This window comes from Cherax quadricarinatus, chromosome 47 (assembly GCF_038502225.1).
Source record: "Cherax quadricarinatus isolate ZL_2023a chromosome 47, ASM3850222v1, whole genome shotgun sequence".
NCBI classification, from domain to species: Eukaryota; Metazoa; Arthropoda; class Malacostraca; order Decapoda; family Parastacidae; genus Cherax; species Cherax quadricarinatus.
In genome coordinates this window covers 11,299,139-11,315,357 of record NC_091338.1, presented here as the reverse complement: position 1 = coordinate 11,315,357, position 16,219 = coordinate 11,299,139, and the positions used below count along the sequence as shown (strand labels likewise).

The window sequence follows — 16,219 nt, the reverse complement described above, 5'->3', positions numbered from 1 at the left end:
CAATAGTCGCTTATATCTCACCCGAACTTCCTCCTCCCTTAGTTTATACACTTTCACCTCCCTCTTACTTGTTGTTGCCACCTTCCTCTTTTCCCATCTACCTCTTACTCTAACTGTAGCTACAACTAAATAATGATCCGATATATCAGTTGCCCCTCGATAAACATGTACATCCTGGAGCCTACCCATCAACCTTTTATCCACCAATACATAATCTAATAAACTACTTTCATTACGTGCTAAATCATACCTTGTGTATTTATTTATCCTCTTTTTCATAAAATATGTATTACTTATTACCAAATCTCTCTCTACACATAGCTCAATTAAAGGCTCCCCATTTACATTTACCCCTGGCACCCCAAATTTACCTACTACTCCCTCCATAACATTTTTACCCACTTTAGCATTGAAATCCCCAACCACCATTACTCTCACACTTGATTCAAAACTCCCCACGCATTCACTCAACATTTCCCAAAATTTCTCTCTCTCCTCTACACTTCTCTCTTCTCCAGGTGCATACACGCTTATTATAACCCACTTTTCACATCCAATCTTTATTTTACTCCACATAATCCTTGAATTAATACATTTATAGTCCCTCTTTTCCTGCCATAACTTATCCTTCAACATTATTGCTACTCCTTCTTTAGCTCTAACTCTATTTGAAACCCCTGACCTAATCCCATTTATTCCTCTCCACTGAAACTCTCCCACCCCCTTCAGCTTTGTTTTACTTAAAGCCAGGACATCCAGCTTCTTCTCATTCATAACATCCACAATCATCTCTTTCTTATCATCTGCACAACATCCACGCACATTCAGACTTCCCACTTTGACAATTTTCTTCTTCTTATTCTTTTTAGTAATCTTTACAGGAAAAGGGGTTACTAGCCCATTGTTCCCGGCATTTTAGTTGACTTTTACATGGCTTACGGAGGAAAGATTCTTATTCCACTTCCCGATGGATATAAAAGGAAAAGTAATAAGACCAAGGACTATTAAGATAAAATCAAAGAAAACTCAGATGAGTGTGTATAAATAAATGTGTACATGTATGTGTAGTGTGACCTAAGTGTAAGTAGAAGTAGCAAGACATGCCTGTAATCTTGCATATTTATGAGACAGACAAAAGACATCAGCAATCCTACCATCATGTAAAACAATCACAGGCTTTCGTTTTATATATATATATTTTTTTTTTATATATATATATATATATATATATATATATATCAGTCTATATATATATATATATATATATATATATATATATATATATTCAAACAGCTCCGGGGAGAACCTTGAGTTTTCCCTGAGGTACGTTTATTGTCTTCTCTGAGGATGAGGGTCTCCAGTCCAGCCATAGAGGCGGTACTTCCCTGTACACACACACACGTGTATATATATATATATATATATATATATATATATATATATATATATATATATATATATATATATATATATATATATATATATATATATATATATATATATATATAAAATACGGGCCTTGCATCCAGTCATATTTATTATAGGTAATTTACATTGTCACCAGTGCAATTTACAAGATGACAGTTGTTCCATTGGTCATATTTACTTCCCAAAATTTTTATCATGAATTAAGATGTTAATCACAATTCATAGGATATCTGAGAGATGTTAATCACAAATCTTAAGACTTCTGGGAGTTATTAATCTCAGATCTTAAGATAATTGGGGGATATTAATCTTAAGATATCTGGGAGATGTTAATTACAAATCTGAAATGAATGTCGGGCCTGGTGGAAAAACAAAAAAATATTTATAAATAATTATTTTACATAAATGCTGTAGCTATAAATCTTGACTGGAATGTTTATATATTAAGACCAAATTCATATTGCTTTCAGCAATGTCTATAATAGCGCGTCATGGCGCTGACTAATTTATTTTCAACGTGATTCATAAAATGCATAAAAAATTTGGCATCTCTAGGGAAAATTTTTGATACCAACTGAAGTAAATCGTTACAGAACCGGCTAATGCTCGAAATATTGGCACCACAGCTGCACAGGGTTACACTGGATCGAGGAGTTGTCAGGACACTGAAGTGCCACTACACACGCAAGGTAATGAAAAAATATCATGGCAGCAATGGACGACAGCTCCAAGACTGGCGTGCCTGAGTTCTGGGGTAAATTTAACGTTGCATAACCACGAGGGAAATAGAGGCACTGCATTTGTGTCTCTATTTCCATCGTGTCGGTATTTTATAGGGTGACGGGTCACTATCTGGCAAAGACCCGTGTCAGGACTTCGTTCCTGGCGAATATTTAAGTAAGGTATTTTATACAATTTCTCTCCATTACTGGTGCACGTAAAGGTGCCCTGGATGAAGTGCCTCTCAGTCAGCCACAAAGGAGGGCTGGGATCAATTATGGCCTTCTGTGGTGAGTATTTTCTCTGGTTTTTCCCTCAGGAACTTGTGGCTCTGGCTAGGACAGTGAGAGCTGAGAGCTTTGAAGATGTACGTGAACATGACGTAAATAAGTCGTTTGAAGAAGGCGAAGAAGAACCAACTGCAGAAGTATTACTGGACAAGCTCAGTTCGCAGATAAGAGTGAGGCAGATGAAGAAAAGAGGATAAGAAAGAACGTCAAGATAAACAAGTAACACTGCAGAAGTTATATGAGCAGTTGCAAGGGGCAAGGATCCTACCAAGTTCAGATGCACTGGTATGAAGAGAATTCTGCAGCAAACAATGATGCTTTGTTGCCAGATGAATAAAGTACTGCAGAGTAAAATAAACCAAAGACACATTACAGAACAAGTCCTCAAGTACAACCATCAACTGTTGACAACTCTGCATCCACATGTATACAAGACTCACAGCCATCCAGTACGCTCACATCAACTCTCTCTACATTTCCATTTCAAGAAAAAAGCACTACCAAAACATACTCACCGATAACAACAAAAAAGGCACAATACAGTGACTGGAACAATACACAAATACCCCGCATATAGAAGAGAGGAGCTTTCGACGACGTTTCGGTCCGACTTGGACCATTTACAAAATCACAGAAGTCTCTTCTATGTGCATGTTATTTGTGTAATACTCGCAGATAAGTTTTACTGCAAAGGTAGAACTATCGACGATATGTTAAGTAAAAGATACTTGTGCAACTAAAGTGATATTTTCTCGAGGCAACGTATCGCTCTCCAGGAGCTCTGTAAAGCTCCCAGAGAACGAAAGGTTGCCACAGAAAAGTGTCACATGTGTTCTTTCACCTAACAAGTTTAACTGTAGTAATTTTTACTAAGTACAATAATAGTCCTGTCTTCCCTATCAGTTCTTTACTTCACCCAACGTTATATTATGTTATGCACCGATATTTAGGAAGGTAACCTGTGTGTTACGGAGGAGTTCATTTAAATTTATCAGCCCTTTAGTGTTCGGTCATCGAAATATTGAAGGTGTTTGAATAGGCTGCTAGTTGTCATAGAGTGATCCATTTTAAGATTTTTTTTTTTTGACTCTTGTGACTTTTGTCGTATCTTGGATAGTTTTTATTTTTTATAAAATTTTGAAGGGGGGTCCAAACAGTCGTTATTCCTGCTTACGAGCGATTGTGAACGACTTGGGGTGTCCCGTCGCTCGGGTGCTAGAGCACTCATCTCACACACTGAGCTCCGTGGTTCGATTCTCGGTTGGAAACATTTGAGGGTGTTTCAGACACCTGCTGACCCTGTTCACCTGTCAGTGATCCAAACTAGCTGGGCCACAATAGTGTGTCACACTAGCTAGGCCACAATAGTGTGTCACACTAGCTGGGCCACAATAGTGATCCACACTATCTGGGCCACAATAGTGATCCACACTAGCTGGACCACAATAGTGATCCACACTAGCTGGGCCCCAATAGTGATCCACACTAGCTGAACCACAATAGTGATCCACACTAGATGGGCCACAATAGTGATCCACACTTACTGGACCACAATAGTGATCCACACTAGCTGGGACACAATAGTGATCCACACTAGATGGGCCACAATAGTGATCCACACTAGCTGGGCCACAATAGTGATCCACACTAGCTGGGCCACAATAGTGATCCACACTAGCTGGGCCACAGTAGTGATCCACACTAGCTGGGCCACTGTGGAAAATTGCATTTAGCTGAATGTATCATTATATACATAACAGTAAATGAACAAAGATAATTATTATTTATCAGTTAGACAAGTAGGAATTTGGGACACTTAGGTCGCAAAAAATGTCCCCCTTCGATACCTACCACTGTTATATCCACAAGTTGCTCTGGACCTATTAATTAAATAAATTATACATCTCCAGGAATACTGGTAAATATATAAATTTGTGGACTGTATACTAAAATTAAAAAAAGGATTATATATACACACATATAAAAGAAGGAAAATATCTTAATATCACTCACCAATTTGACTGGAGATTAATGTGTATCATACTCAGAAAACCTCTCTGTCTATCTATGAAAATAACACTGGCCAGGTTACTACATAAGACTTATCTGAGGTTCCTGGAGCTGTCTTGTCCAGTCGTCTGATATCTCAAGTTATGCAGGAATGCACATCCAACAATTTCGCCTCCTGTTTGTGAGATGTCAGCCCAATTTTAATCTCTAGAGCACGAAAATTCCTTCCCATTACACTAACGTTGTATCCAATTCAAATTAACAATGGCGACTGACCCTTCTCCCCAGGCTCAGTTTCCCATTTTCTATGACGTAAGTGTTATTAAATACAGTATGGCCATCTATATACATATAAATACTGAATTTCTGGAAAATATATGCAGTATTTTCCACAGCCACAATAGTGTGCCACACTAGGTGGGCCACAATAGTGAGCCACACTAGCTGGGCCACAATAGTGAGCCACACTAGCTGGGCCACAATAGTGATCCACACTAGTTGGGACACAGTGAGCCACACCATCTGGGCCACAATAATAAGCCACATCATCTGGACTGCAATAATAAGCCACACCATCTGGACTGCAATAATAAGCCACACCATCTAGACCACTATCATAAGCCACATCATCTGGACCACAATAGTAAGCCACACCATCTGGACCACTATAGTAAGCCGTACCATCTGGACCACAATAGTAAGCCACACCATCTGGACCACAATAATAAGCCACACCATCTGGACCACAATAGTAAGCCATACCATCTGGACCACAATAGTAAGCCACACTATCTGGACCACAATAATAAGCCACACCATCTGGACCACAATAGTAAGCCACACCATCTGGACCACAATAATAAGCCACACCATCTGGACCACAATAGTAAGCCATACCATCTGGACCACAATAGTAAGCCACACTATCTGGACCACAATAATAAGCCACACCATCTGGACCACAATAGTAAGCCACACCATCTGGACCACAATAGTAAGCCACACCATCTGGACCACAATAGTAAGCCACACCATCTGGACCACACTAGTAAGCCACACCATCTGGACCACAATAGTGAGCTACACCAGCTGGACTACAATAGTGAGCCACATCATCTGGACTATAATAGCCACATCATCTGGACCACAATAGTGAGCCACATCATCTGGATCACACTAGTAAGTTGCACTATCTCGGCCACACCAGCCGGACCTCACTGTCTGGGTTACACAAGCTGCGTCATACCAGCTGACCACACCTGGACCACACTATCTGGGCCACACGATCTGGGCTGCATCAGCAGGACCACACGATCTTGGCTACACCAACTTGCCACAGCAGCTCGACCCCACCAGTTAGATCACACCATCTGGGCCACACCAACTGGGCCACACCATCTGGGCCACACCATCTGGGCCACACCATCTGGGCCACACCCGGGAGGGCAGGTGGGTGGCGCGCTTGTGTTGGTCACCATCACGGGGGACGAATCAGTTGGTCTTGGACAGTGAGAGTGGGAGGATGCGTCGCTCCTTGTAATGTACCCTCTGTAACCTACCCGTATATACCCGTTATTTTACCCCCCTACCGTTTTTCATTTTTACATGTTGTGTGCGAGGGACGTATGTGTTTAATGGTAGCTGGTGAAACAATGCCAAAAGAATCGTGATCACAGAAAGGAGAATGCTGGAAGGTTGAAGGTTCACCTCATCACTACTACGATAAAGGTGTGTTTATGTTGCCATGTTTATGTAGGTTTGTGGTGTTGGGGTGGATGTTTATGAATGTTTATAGGTGGAGAGGAGGATGTTAATGAGGGAGGCACCGTGGCTTGATGATGTTGCTTCCTCAGAGTCTGGGTTCAATACTTGGTCAGTGCTTGCAAGTGCTACACTACCACGTACTGTGTACGTGAACCCCTCTCCTCACCTACTGTACGTGCATCCCTCTCCTCACGTACTGAGGGTGTGTACGTGCACTACTTCCTACGTACTGTTGGTGTGTGGGTACCCCTCTCCCATCGTACTGAGGGGAGTGTATGTGCATCACTTCCCACGTACAGAGGGGTTTAGGTGCATTCGTCCACGTACTGAGAAGTGTACATGCACCCCTCCCAATGTACTGAGAAGTGTGTGTGTGCACCCCTCTTCCCACGAACTGAGAGGTGTACGTGCAGCCCTCTCCCCAGGTACTGAGGGTACGTGCATCCTCTTCTCACTGGAGGATGTACGTGCATACTTCTCACATATTGAAGGGTGTACATGCACCCTCTTCCAACGTACTGAAAGATGTATGTGAACCCTTTTTTTACGTACTGAAGGATGTACGTGTGTTATGCACTCTGAGTACGTTATGTATTCGTTATGCACACGAATCATAAATCCTGTAGCCATTTTGGCAGCTGTAAGGAAAGAAGCCAGAGCCACCTAGTGGTGGTGTACAACCCTTGATTGTCTAGTGACCGTAAGATGTGCTGTAGAATTCTGATTTGCCGGTGGTGGGGGGGGGGGGGGAAGTCAGGTGGCTGGTTCGATTACTTCGGCTGTGGTAAGCGTTTCAGACAACCAGACATACTCAGGCTGTCAGACCAAAGACTTCTTTCCCCATACCCCGCTGTGTCCGTGGCTCAATTGGTAGAGTAATCAGCTCACTAAGGGACCATGGTTCAGTCCCCTCCACGTTTCCTTACGCACTTTACTCCTTTACACCTAGGATTTAGTAGGTACCTGGGTGTTAGCAGGCTGCTGTGGGTGGCATCCCACGGAGTGTTAGTAAGACTGGGCTTTGAAAGGAGTTGATGTAGGGTATCAGCTCTACGCTGTATCAGCTCTAAACTCTGTGTAAAAAACATCTTGTACATTTGTAAATATTGCACATAGCGATTTGGTAATGGAACAATGTATATAAATCAGAATCTTACAACCACATTTGTACGACCAAACCTGTGCAACCACACCCGTACAACAAAACCCGTACAACCACACCACTAGAATCACACCCGTGCAGCCATATCTGCACAACCACAACAGTAGAACCATACCTGTACAAACATAGCTGTACAACCATAACCGTACAGTTACACCTGTACATCCACACCAGGAGAAAAACACTTGTGCAACTATACTAGTACAACTACACCAGTAGAGCCACATCCGTACAATTAAACCTGTACGACCACACCTGTACAGCCACACCCGTACAACCACACCTGTACAACCACACCTGTACAACCATATCCATACAACCACACCTTTACAACCACACCTGTACAACCACACCGGTACAACCACACCTGTAGAACTACACATGTATAACCACACCTGCACAACCACACCGGTACAATCACATCCGTACAACCACGCTTGTACACCCACACCTGTACAACCACACCTGTACAACCACGCCGGTACAACCACACCTATACAGCCACACCTGTACAACCACACTGTACAATCACACCCGTACAGCCACACCTGTACAACCACACCTGTACAGTCACATCCGTACAACCACACCTGGACAACCACACCTGTACAACCACATCTGCACACCCACACCAATACAGCCACACCTGTACAACCACACCGGTACAACAACACCTGTACAACCACATCTATACATCCACACCTGTACAATCGCACCTGTACAACCACTCCGGTACAACCACATCGGTACAATAACACCTGTACAACCACATCTGTACAACCTCACCTGTACAACCACACCTGTACAATCACATCCGTACAACTACATCTGTACAACCACACATGTTCAACCACACCTGTATAGTCACACCAGTAAAACAACACCCAGATCTGTACAACCACACCTGTACAACCACCCATACAGCCACACCTTCAAAGAGACCTGGACAGGCTGGACACGTGGTCCAGCAACTGGCTTCTCGAATTCAACCCTGCCAAATGCAAAGTCATGAAGATCGGAAAGGGCAAAGAAGACCGCAAACAGAGTATAGGCTAGGTGGCCAACGACTGCAAACCTCGCTCAAGGAGAAAGATCTTGGGGTGACCATAACACCGAACACGTCTCCGGAAGCACACATCAACCAGATAACTGCTGCAGCATATGGGCGCCTGACAAACCTGAGATTAGCACTCCGATACCTAAGTAAGGAATCTTTCAAGACACTGTACACCGTGTACGTCTGGCCCATACTGGAGTATGCAGCACCAGTTTGGAACCCGTACCGGGTCAAGCACGTTAATAAATTAGAGAAAGTGCAAAGGTTTGCGACAAGGTTAGTTCCAGAGCTAAGGGGAATGTCCTGTGAAGAAAGGTTGAGGGAAATCGGCCTGACGACACTGGAGGACAGGAGGGATAAGAGAGACATGATAACGACATACAAAATACTGCGTGGAATAGACAAGGGGGACAGGGACACGATGTTCCAGAGAGGGGACACAGAAACAAGGGGTCAGTCTTGGAAGTTGAAGACTCAGATGAGTCACAGGGATGTTAGGAAGCAGTTCTTAAGTCATAGAATGGTCAGGAAGTGGAACAGTCTGGCGAGCGATGTAGTGGAGGCAGGAACCATACATAGCTTTAAGACGAGGTATGATAAAGCTCATGGAGCAGGGAGAGAGAGGACCTAGTAGCGTTCAGTGAAGAGGCGGGGCCAGGAACACTAGTCAACCACAACAGTACAACACTAGTCAACCACAACAGTGCAGCACTAGTCAACCACAACAGTACAACACAAGTACAACCACAACAGCACATCACTAGTCAACGACAACAGTACAACACTAGTCAACCACAACAGTACAGCACTAGTCAACCACAACAGTACAACACTAGTACAACCACAATAGTACAACACTAGTACAACCATAACTTTAACACTAGTACAAATACAACAGTACAACACTAGTCAACCACAACAGTACAACACTAGTCAACCACAACAGTACAGCACTAGTCAACCACAACAGTACCACACTAGTACAACCATAACAGTATAACACTAGTACAACCACAACAGTACAACACTAGTCAACCACAACAGTACAACACTAGTCAACCACAACAGTGCAGCACTAGTCAACCACAACAGTACAACACAAGTACAACCACAACAGCACATCACTAGTCAACGACAACAGTACAACACTAGTCAACCACAACAGTACAGCACTAGTCAACCACAACAGTACAACACTAGTACAACCATAACAGTACAACACTGGTACAACCACAATAGTACAACACTAGTACAACCATAACAGTATAACACTAGTACAGGCATAGCAGTACAACATTGGTACAACCACAACAGTACAATACTAGTCAACCACAACAGTGCAACACTAGTACAACCACAGCAGTATATCACTAGTACAACCACAACAGCACAATACTAGTATAGCCATAACAGTACAACACTGGTACAACCACAACAGTGCAACACTAGTACAACCACAACAGTACAACACTAGTACAACCACATCAGTACAACATTGGTACAACTACAATAGTGCAACACTAGTACAATCACAACAGTACAACACTACTAAAACCACAATAGTACAACCACAACAGTACAACACTACTACAACCACAATAGTACAACAGTGGTACAGCCACACCACTTACACTACACTAGTACAACCACAACAGTACAACGCTAGTACAACCACAAGAGTACAACACTACTACAACTACAATAGTACAACATTGGTACCACCACACCACTTACACTACACTAGTACAACCACACTAGTACAACCACATTAGTGCAACCACATTAGTACACCCATACATTCACTTATACAAATACGCCCATACAACTACACCCATACAACCACACCTTTACAAACACATCCATACAAACACCCATACAACCAAACACATACAACTACACCCATACAACCACACTCCTACAACCACACCCATACAACCATACCCATACAACCACACCTATTGCTGGCCCACCTCTCCTTGTAATCTCAGGGTGTTACAGTAGTACACAGAAATATATTATCACGTTGACAACCCTTTAAATTACTCATCTTCAGATGTCACGGCTTAATACTGGTCCAGGACCGACCGAAACGTCGTCTAGTTTCCATTTCCAACGTGTTGCAACATGGAAGGCGGAGGCAAGGACGCATGCGTCAGAGCCACCGGTACTTCACTAAAGTACATAGACCTTGCAACGACCTCGGTAACATTATGCAACTTATAGTACAGTCTCAAAGCTCAAAGGTAAAAGATATAATGTGGAATGAATACTTCTCTCCTCGCTGGGTTGATTTAATCTATTGACATTATAGTCGCTTAAGAATGTATCAGGAGTTCCTAAGAACCGCTGGACGAGTCTGACACTGTGATTGATGATTGAAGCTTTATCAAGGTGAGAGGTGATGGAGGTAACTTTATGGGAGAAATGGAGTAAATCGTAGTATTTTATTTGAAATAAAAAAAAAATTTGACATATCGCAGCATTTTTACGTTCTTAAGGTTCAAATTTTTTTTAAGAAATTTCACTTTCCCACTAAAATAAAATTAAATTAAAAGTTCTTACATTTTTTTTTTTACATTTCAGTTTCCAAGTTAAAAGTTGTTCCTCTCCCTCAGGCCATTTCAGAGTCCAGCTTTATCAAAGTTATACAAACACCCACAGTCACCGACTAACTCCCAGACACCTCTTTACTGTTCAGTGAACATGGATAACAAGTATAAGGAGACGTTCATATTTCTAGCCCAGGAAATCGAAAGCCGGTAGTGTTCGGTTGTGAGCCGAAAGCACTGTCAGTGAGTTACAGGTCATTGTATCTCCGCTGTCCATGGCTGTGATATATATATATATATATATATATATATATATATATATATATATATATATATATATATATATATATATATATATATATATATATATATATATATATATAAAGAAAGCTCGCAGTCAGCAGGATTCGAAACTACTACTGAGGATGATCAAGATTCTCAGGCAGCGCTCTAGTCCACTCGGCCACACAAATGCCACATTTGTGTGGCATTTGTGTGTGGTGGAGGGGGATGGTGGTGGTGCAGAGCTGGCACCTACTATTGGCCCACATTCTGAGAGAGACTGCGGAAGGTGACAGACCTGCACTGCGCTACTCTGAGAAAACTTCCTCTTCACCCCTGAAACATTGTGTAGCTCCTGATGACGCACTGAGAAGTGTGAAAGTACTTGAGCAAAAGATTTCCCACCCCCTGTGGCTTGTCTTGCGTAGTTAAGACCGCCTGTCTGCAATTGTTTGCTTATGTATATATATACAGTGAGACATACTTTGAGACATCTGTATACTGAGCTAAGTCATTGTTGTAGACTCAAACACATGTTTAAAGCACCGTGTGAGGATAATGAAAGAAGAGAGGGGAATTCCAGCAAGCATCGCAGGTAGTACCATCTACTGAAGAGTGCTAAAAATGGAACTAGCTGCTGAAGACGTCCAACATTACCAGCAGCTGCAGACAGATTCAAACATTACCAGCAGCTGAAGACAGATACAAACATTACCAGCTGCTGAAGAAAGCTACTAACAGTTGCAACTGATGAAGTCGTCCAACAGCATCAGCTGCTGAAAAAGGCTACGAATAGTACCAACTGCTGAAGAAGACTGCGAACAGCGCTACCTGCTTAAGAAATCAATCCTCAGTACATGCCGCTTGCTGCTGTAGAAGGCTACCAGCAGCATAAGCTGCTGAATACTTCCAACAGCTCCAGCTGCTAAATAAAAAACTACTAGCTGTTAAAGATCTCTGCCCTCATCACTTACTGCTGAAGAAGGTTAGAGGCAGAGCTAAACTCTGAGAAATCAGGCGTGTTTATTACGTGTTTAGCATTCTAGGATTGCATCAAGGCACATTGTAGCAGACACCTGGTGCTAAAGCAAGCACAATGGTCCATGAGGTTAAGGAAATAGCAGATGCTCTTGGCATGAATGTTTGTCTGGCTCTCAGAGGCAAGCCTTGATACACGGGATGTATTTCCAGAGAACACTACCACGGCTGCTCAAGGAGGCAGCCTATCTTGAGAGATTGTATCTACTGCTCTGTGACTGTTAGGCAACTGTAGCTGGCAGTGAATCTCCTAAATGCTGTGTTGCTGCTGCTGTTTCTGCTCCTAGTGCTGCTGCTTCTGCTCCTACTGCTGCTGCTGTTGCTTCTGCTCCTACTGCTGCTGCTGCTCCTGCTCCTGCTGTCTTCTTGAGCTATCCTTGGTTGTTAATCTGCCTTAGATATCAACCCAAATAAAGTCCTTTTTCTGTTTCTCTTTTTGTCTCTTTGAATATCTTGTAAGTCGTGATCACGTCTCCTCTGGTTCACCGGTCTTCAAGTGACGTAAGACAGAACTTTCGTAACCTGTCTCATCCCAGCCCAAGTAGTTCTGAGACCTTTCATCCAGTATAATCATGTCTTCATTCAGGCACGTCATGGTTTTACTGGACCCTGGTGACCACCACTACTTCTTGACGCGCCCTTCAGCAAGCCATTTCGCTGAAGGGCGCCTCAGAATGATGCCAAAATATATATAATACTCATCCTATTCTGTTTTATAGTCTTCATGTGGGTTCGTCGGTGTCACTGACCAGTGTTTATTACACTTTTCTCTGTGTACAGACCTTCCAGCTGTCTGTGTGGTGTATCCACTGGAGAGAACTATTCGCTACCTAGTCTAGAGAACTCATACTAGTGACAAATTAGGGAAACCGGTAGCCTCTTCTTGGGTTCTCATTAACCTTAAAACGACGAAACATTTGCAAAGTTGCTACTGAAAGGAGGAATTAAAGGCGTAACAGCTAGAGAGAGAGTGTTCGTATCTTCGCTGGTGGGTCACTGAGAGATACTGCAGGTATACTAAGCAACTTTATTAGTCTCTCGTATGTTGAACATGTGGACCAAACTGCCAAATAATGTCAAAGACTGCCAGATAGTGCCAGAAACTGCTAAATTATGACAAATTCTGTCAAATAGTATGAGAGTCTGCCAAATAATGTCAAAATCTGCTAAATAGTTTCAAAGACTTGTCAGACAGTGGTAAAGTGTGCCAGAGCGAAAATCTGCCAAATAGTACCGAAGACTGCTAGTGTCAAATAGTGCCAAAAACTGCAAAATAGTGCCTGAGGCTGCCACAGCACACAAGCTGAGAACAAGAACACACACGTAAGGAAAACAGATGAAAAACACATGTAGAGAGAACAGAACACACATGATGAAAACAAATAAGGGAAAAGCACATGTAGATAGAATGAAAAAATGGTCCAAGTCGGACCGAAACGTCGTCATAATCTCTCTCCCACGTGCGGGTTATTTGTGTGTTGTGTAAGGAAAGCTCATCTTAGAAGAGATAACAAAGAGAACAAACTTGCAAAGAAAAAACTTAGAACATCAAGAATAAGGATCATTATAACGTGGCTGCAACAATTCACAAATAATACATAATATTGTGGTTGGAACAGTTCACAAATAACCCACAATAACCAAGCTGGAACAATTCACATATAACCCACAATACCATGACTGGAACAATTCACATATAACCCACACTACCATAGATGGAACAATTCACAACTGACTCACAGTAACAGAAGAAACATCGGAGGACCTTTCGGTCTGTCCTGGACCATAAAACATATTAATGGTCCAAGGTGGACCGAAACGTCGTCTCGATTTTCTTCTTCAAGTGTGACTTATTTGTGATATAGAACACACCTATAGAGAGAACAAGAAAGCACATCTGTAGAGAGCACACACCTGTAAAGGTAAGTAACAGAGAACACTTGTAGACAGAACACACCTGTAAGGACAGCATAGAGAGAACACGTGAAGAGAACGAAAGGTGCTCACTTGTAGAGAGAACACACCTCTTAAAGAAAACAAAGAGCACGCCAGTAGACAATACACCTGTAAAGAGAAAACAAACAGAACATCTGTAGAGAGAACACCTGTAAAGAGAACAAACATAGAACACCTGTAAAGAGAACAAACATAGAACACCTGTAGAGAGAACACATCTGTAAAGAGAACAAAAAGAAAACACCCGTCAAGAGAACACATTTGTGAAGAGAACAGAGAGCACGTCTGAAGACAACACCTGTAGAAAGAACATACTTGTAAAGAGAAGAGTGCATCACTAAGAGAAAGAGAGAGAGAGGAAAGAGAGCACACCTGTGAAGAAAATACACTAGTATAAAGAGCAAAGAGAGCACACCTCTACAAATAAGAACACAGTCATGGAGAGAACACTGAACTTCAGGGAGCAAGTCTACGAAAATGAACGTCTCAGGAGAGAGAGAAAACTTTAATTTTCTTACCTAAAAGATTTAGCTTTATTTATAATTTAATAATTAAATAAAAGCTAGAAGAAGTTGAGGATAATTAGAAGACGTGTGCTACTGTAGAGAGAGAGAGTGAGAGAGTGTGTGTGTGAGAGAAAGATATATACATATATATATACAGTGGACCCCCGCATAACGATCACCTCCGAATGCGACCAATTATGTAAGTGTATTTATGTAAGTACTTTTGTACGTGTATGTTTGGGGCTGTGAAATGGACTGATCTACTTCACAATATTCCTTATTGGAACAAATTCGGTCAGTACTGGCACCTGAACATACTTCTAGAGTGAAAATATATCGTTAACCGGGGGTCCACTGTATATATATATATATATATATATATATATATATATATATATATATATATATATATATATATATATATATATATATATATATATATATATATATATATATATATATATATATATATACCAATGTAAAAAGCATCACTGGAAGCAAGCAGATCTATGTTAGGTTAGGTTAGGTCAAGTTCATCAGGAAACAGGACAAGTGTTTCCTGACGGAGGTCTTAGTCAGATGATGACCCGCCGTTGGAGCTTTTGGTCATCTGACTGAGGTCTTCCGCTGGCTTACCGGTCCACCCCTTTAAAAATTATGGTCATAGTTATAACCAGCATCTGTATGTTAAGTAAAAGGTCACATGTACAACCAATGTAACATTTTGTCGTGGCAACGTTTCGCTCTCTAGGAGCTTTGTCGAGCCATTACAAAGCTCATGGAGAGCGAAACGTTGCCACAACAAAATGGTGCATTAGTTGCACTTCTGTGCTTTTACCTAACGTATTGTCGGCAGTTCTCCCAACATTATTACAGTCACTAAAATATCTCGCTGTAAACAACCGCATGTCGTTTTTATCACTAAGATAATTAATGTGCTTTACTGTAAACTTTGAGTATTACTCAGCTACCTACCAAGTGTAAACAATTAATCACTGCATTTGCAAGTGAGAATTGATTAATATGGCAATAACTAGTCTGAACTTGCCAGTGTTCTCCTAAACACTGTGAATTAGTCATGCAAATGGATCAATTAGCAAAGATTAAGTAGTGTGCTTGTTTGTAAGTATTAATCAGGAGTCTGGCTGACAGTAACAAAAATGATCAGTTTCCTCGTACGTAGTATGATTTTATTTTGCTTTTGTTGTGAGTAATGAGTATTAATCAGTAATCTTGCCGAGAGTAAAAAAATATTAATTAGCAAAGATTAAGTAGTGTGCTTACAAGAATTAAGCATTAATCAATACTCTGTCAGTAAAAAAAAACTGATCTTTATTTTCCGTAGGTATCATTTGTTGCGAGTATTGGGTATTAATTAGTATTGATTAACGAGTAATAACGCTGATCCTTCTTGTGAAGATTTTTTTTTTTGTGTTCGAACAATAATAATAGACAAA

General features: G+C 41.6%; 1 protein-coding gene across 1 annotated transcript in view; it reads left to right on the top strand.

The window, feature by feature from the left end:
• Positions 1 to 5,956: 5,956 nt before the first annotated feature.
• The window catches only part of LOC128696511 (43 kDa receptor-associated protein of the synapse), a 519,541-nt gene continuing 509,278 nt past the window's right edge, over positions 5,957 to 16,219 (top strand). The window contains exon 1 of the mRNA XM_053787791.2: positions 5,957 to 6,176. The gene's annotated coding sequence lies outside the window, so the exon portion shown is untranslated. The remainder of the gene's footprint in view (positions 6,177 to 16,219) is intronic.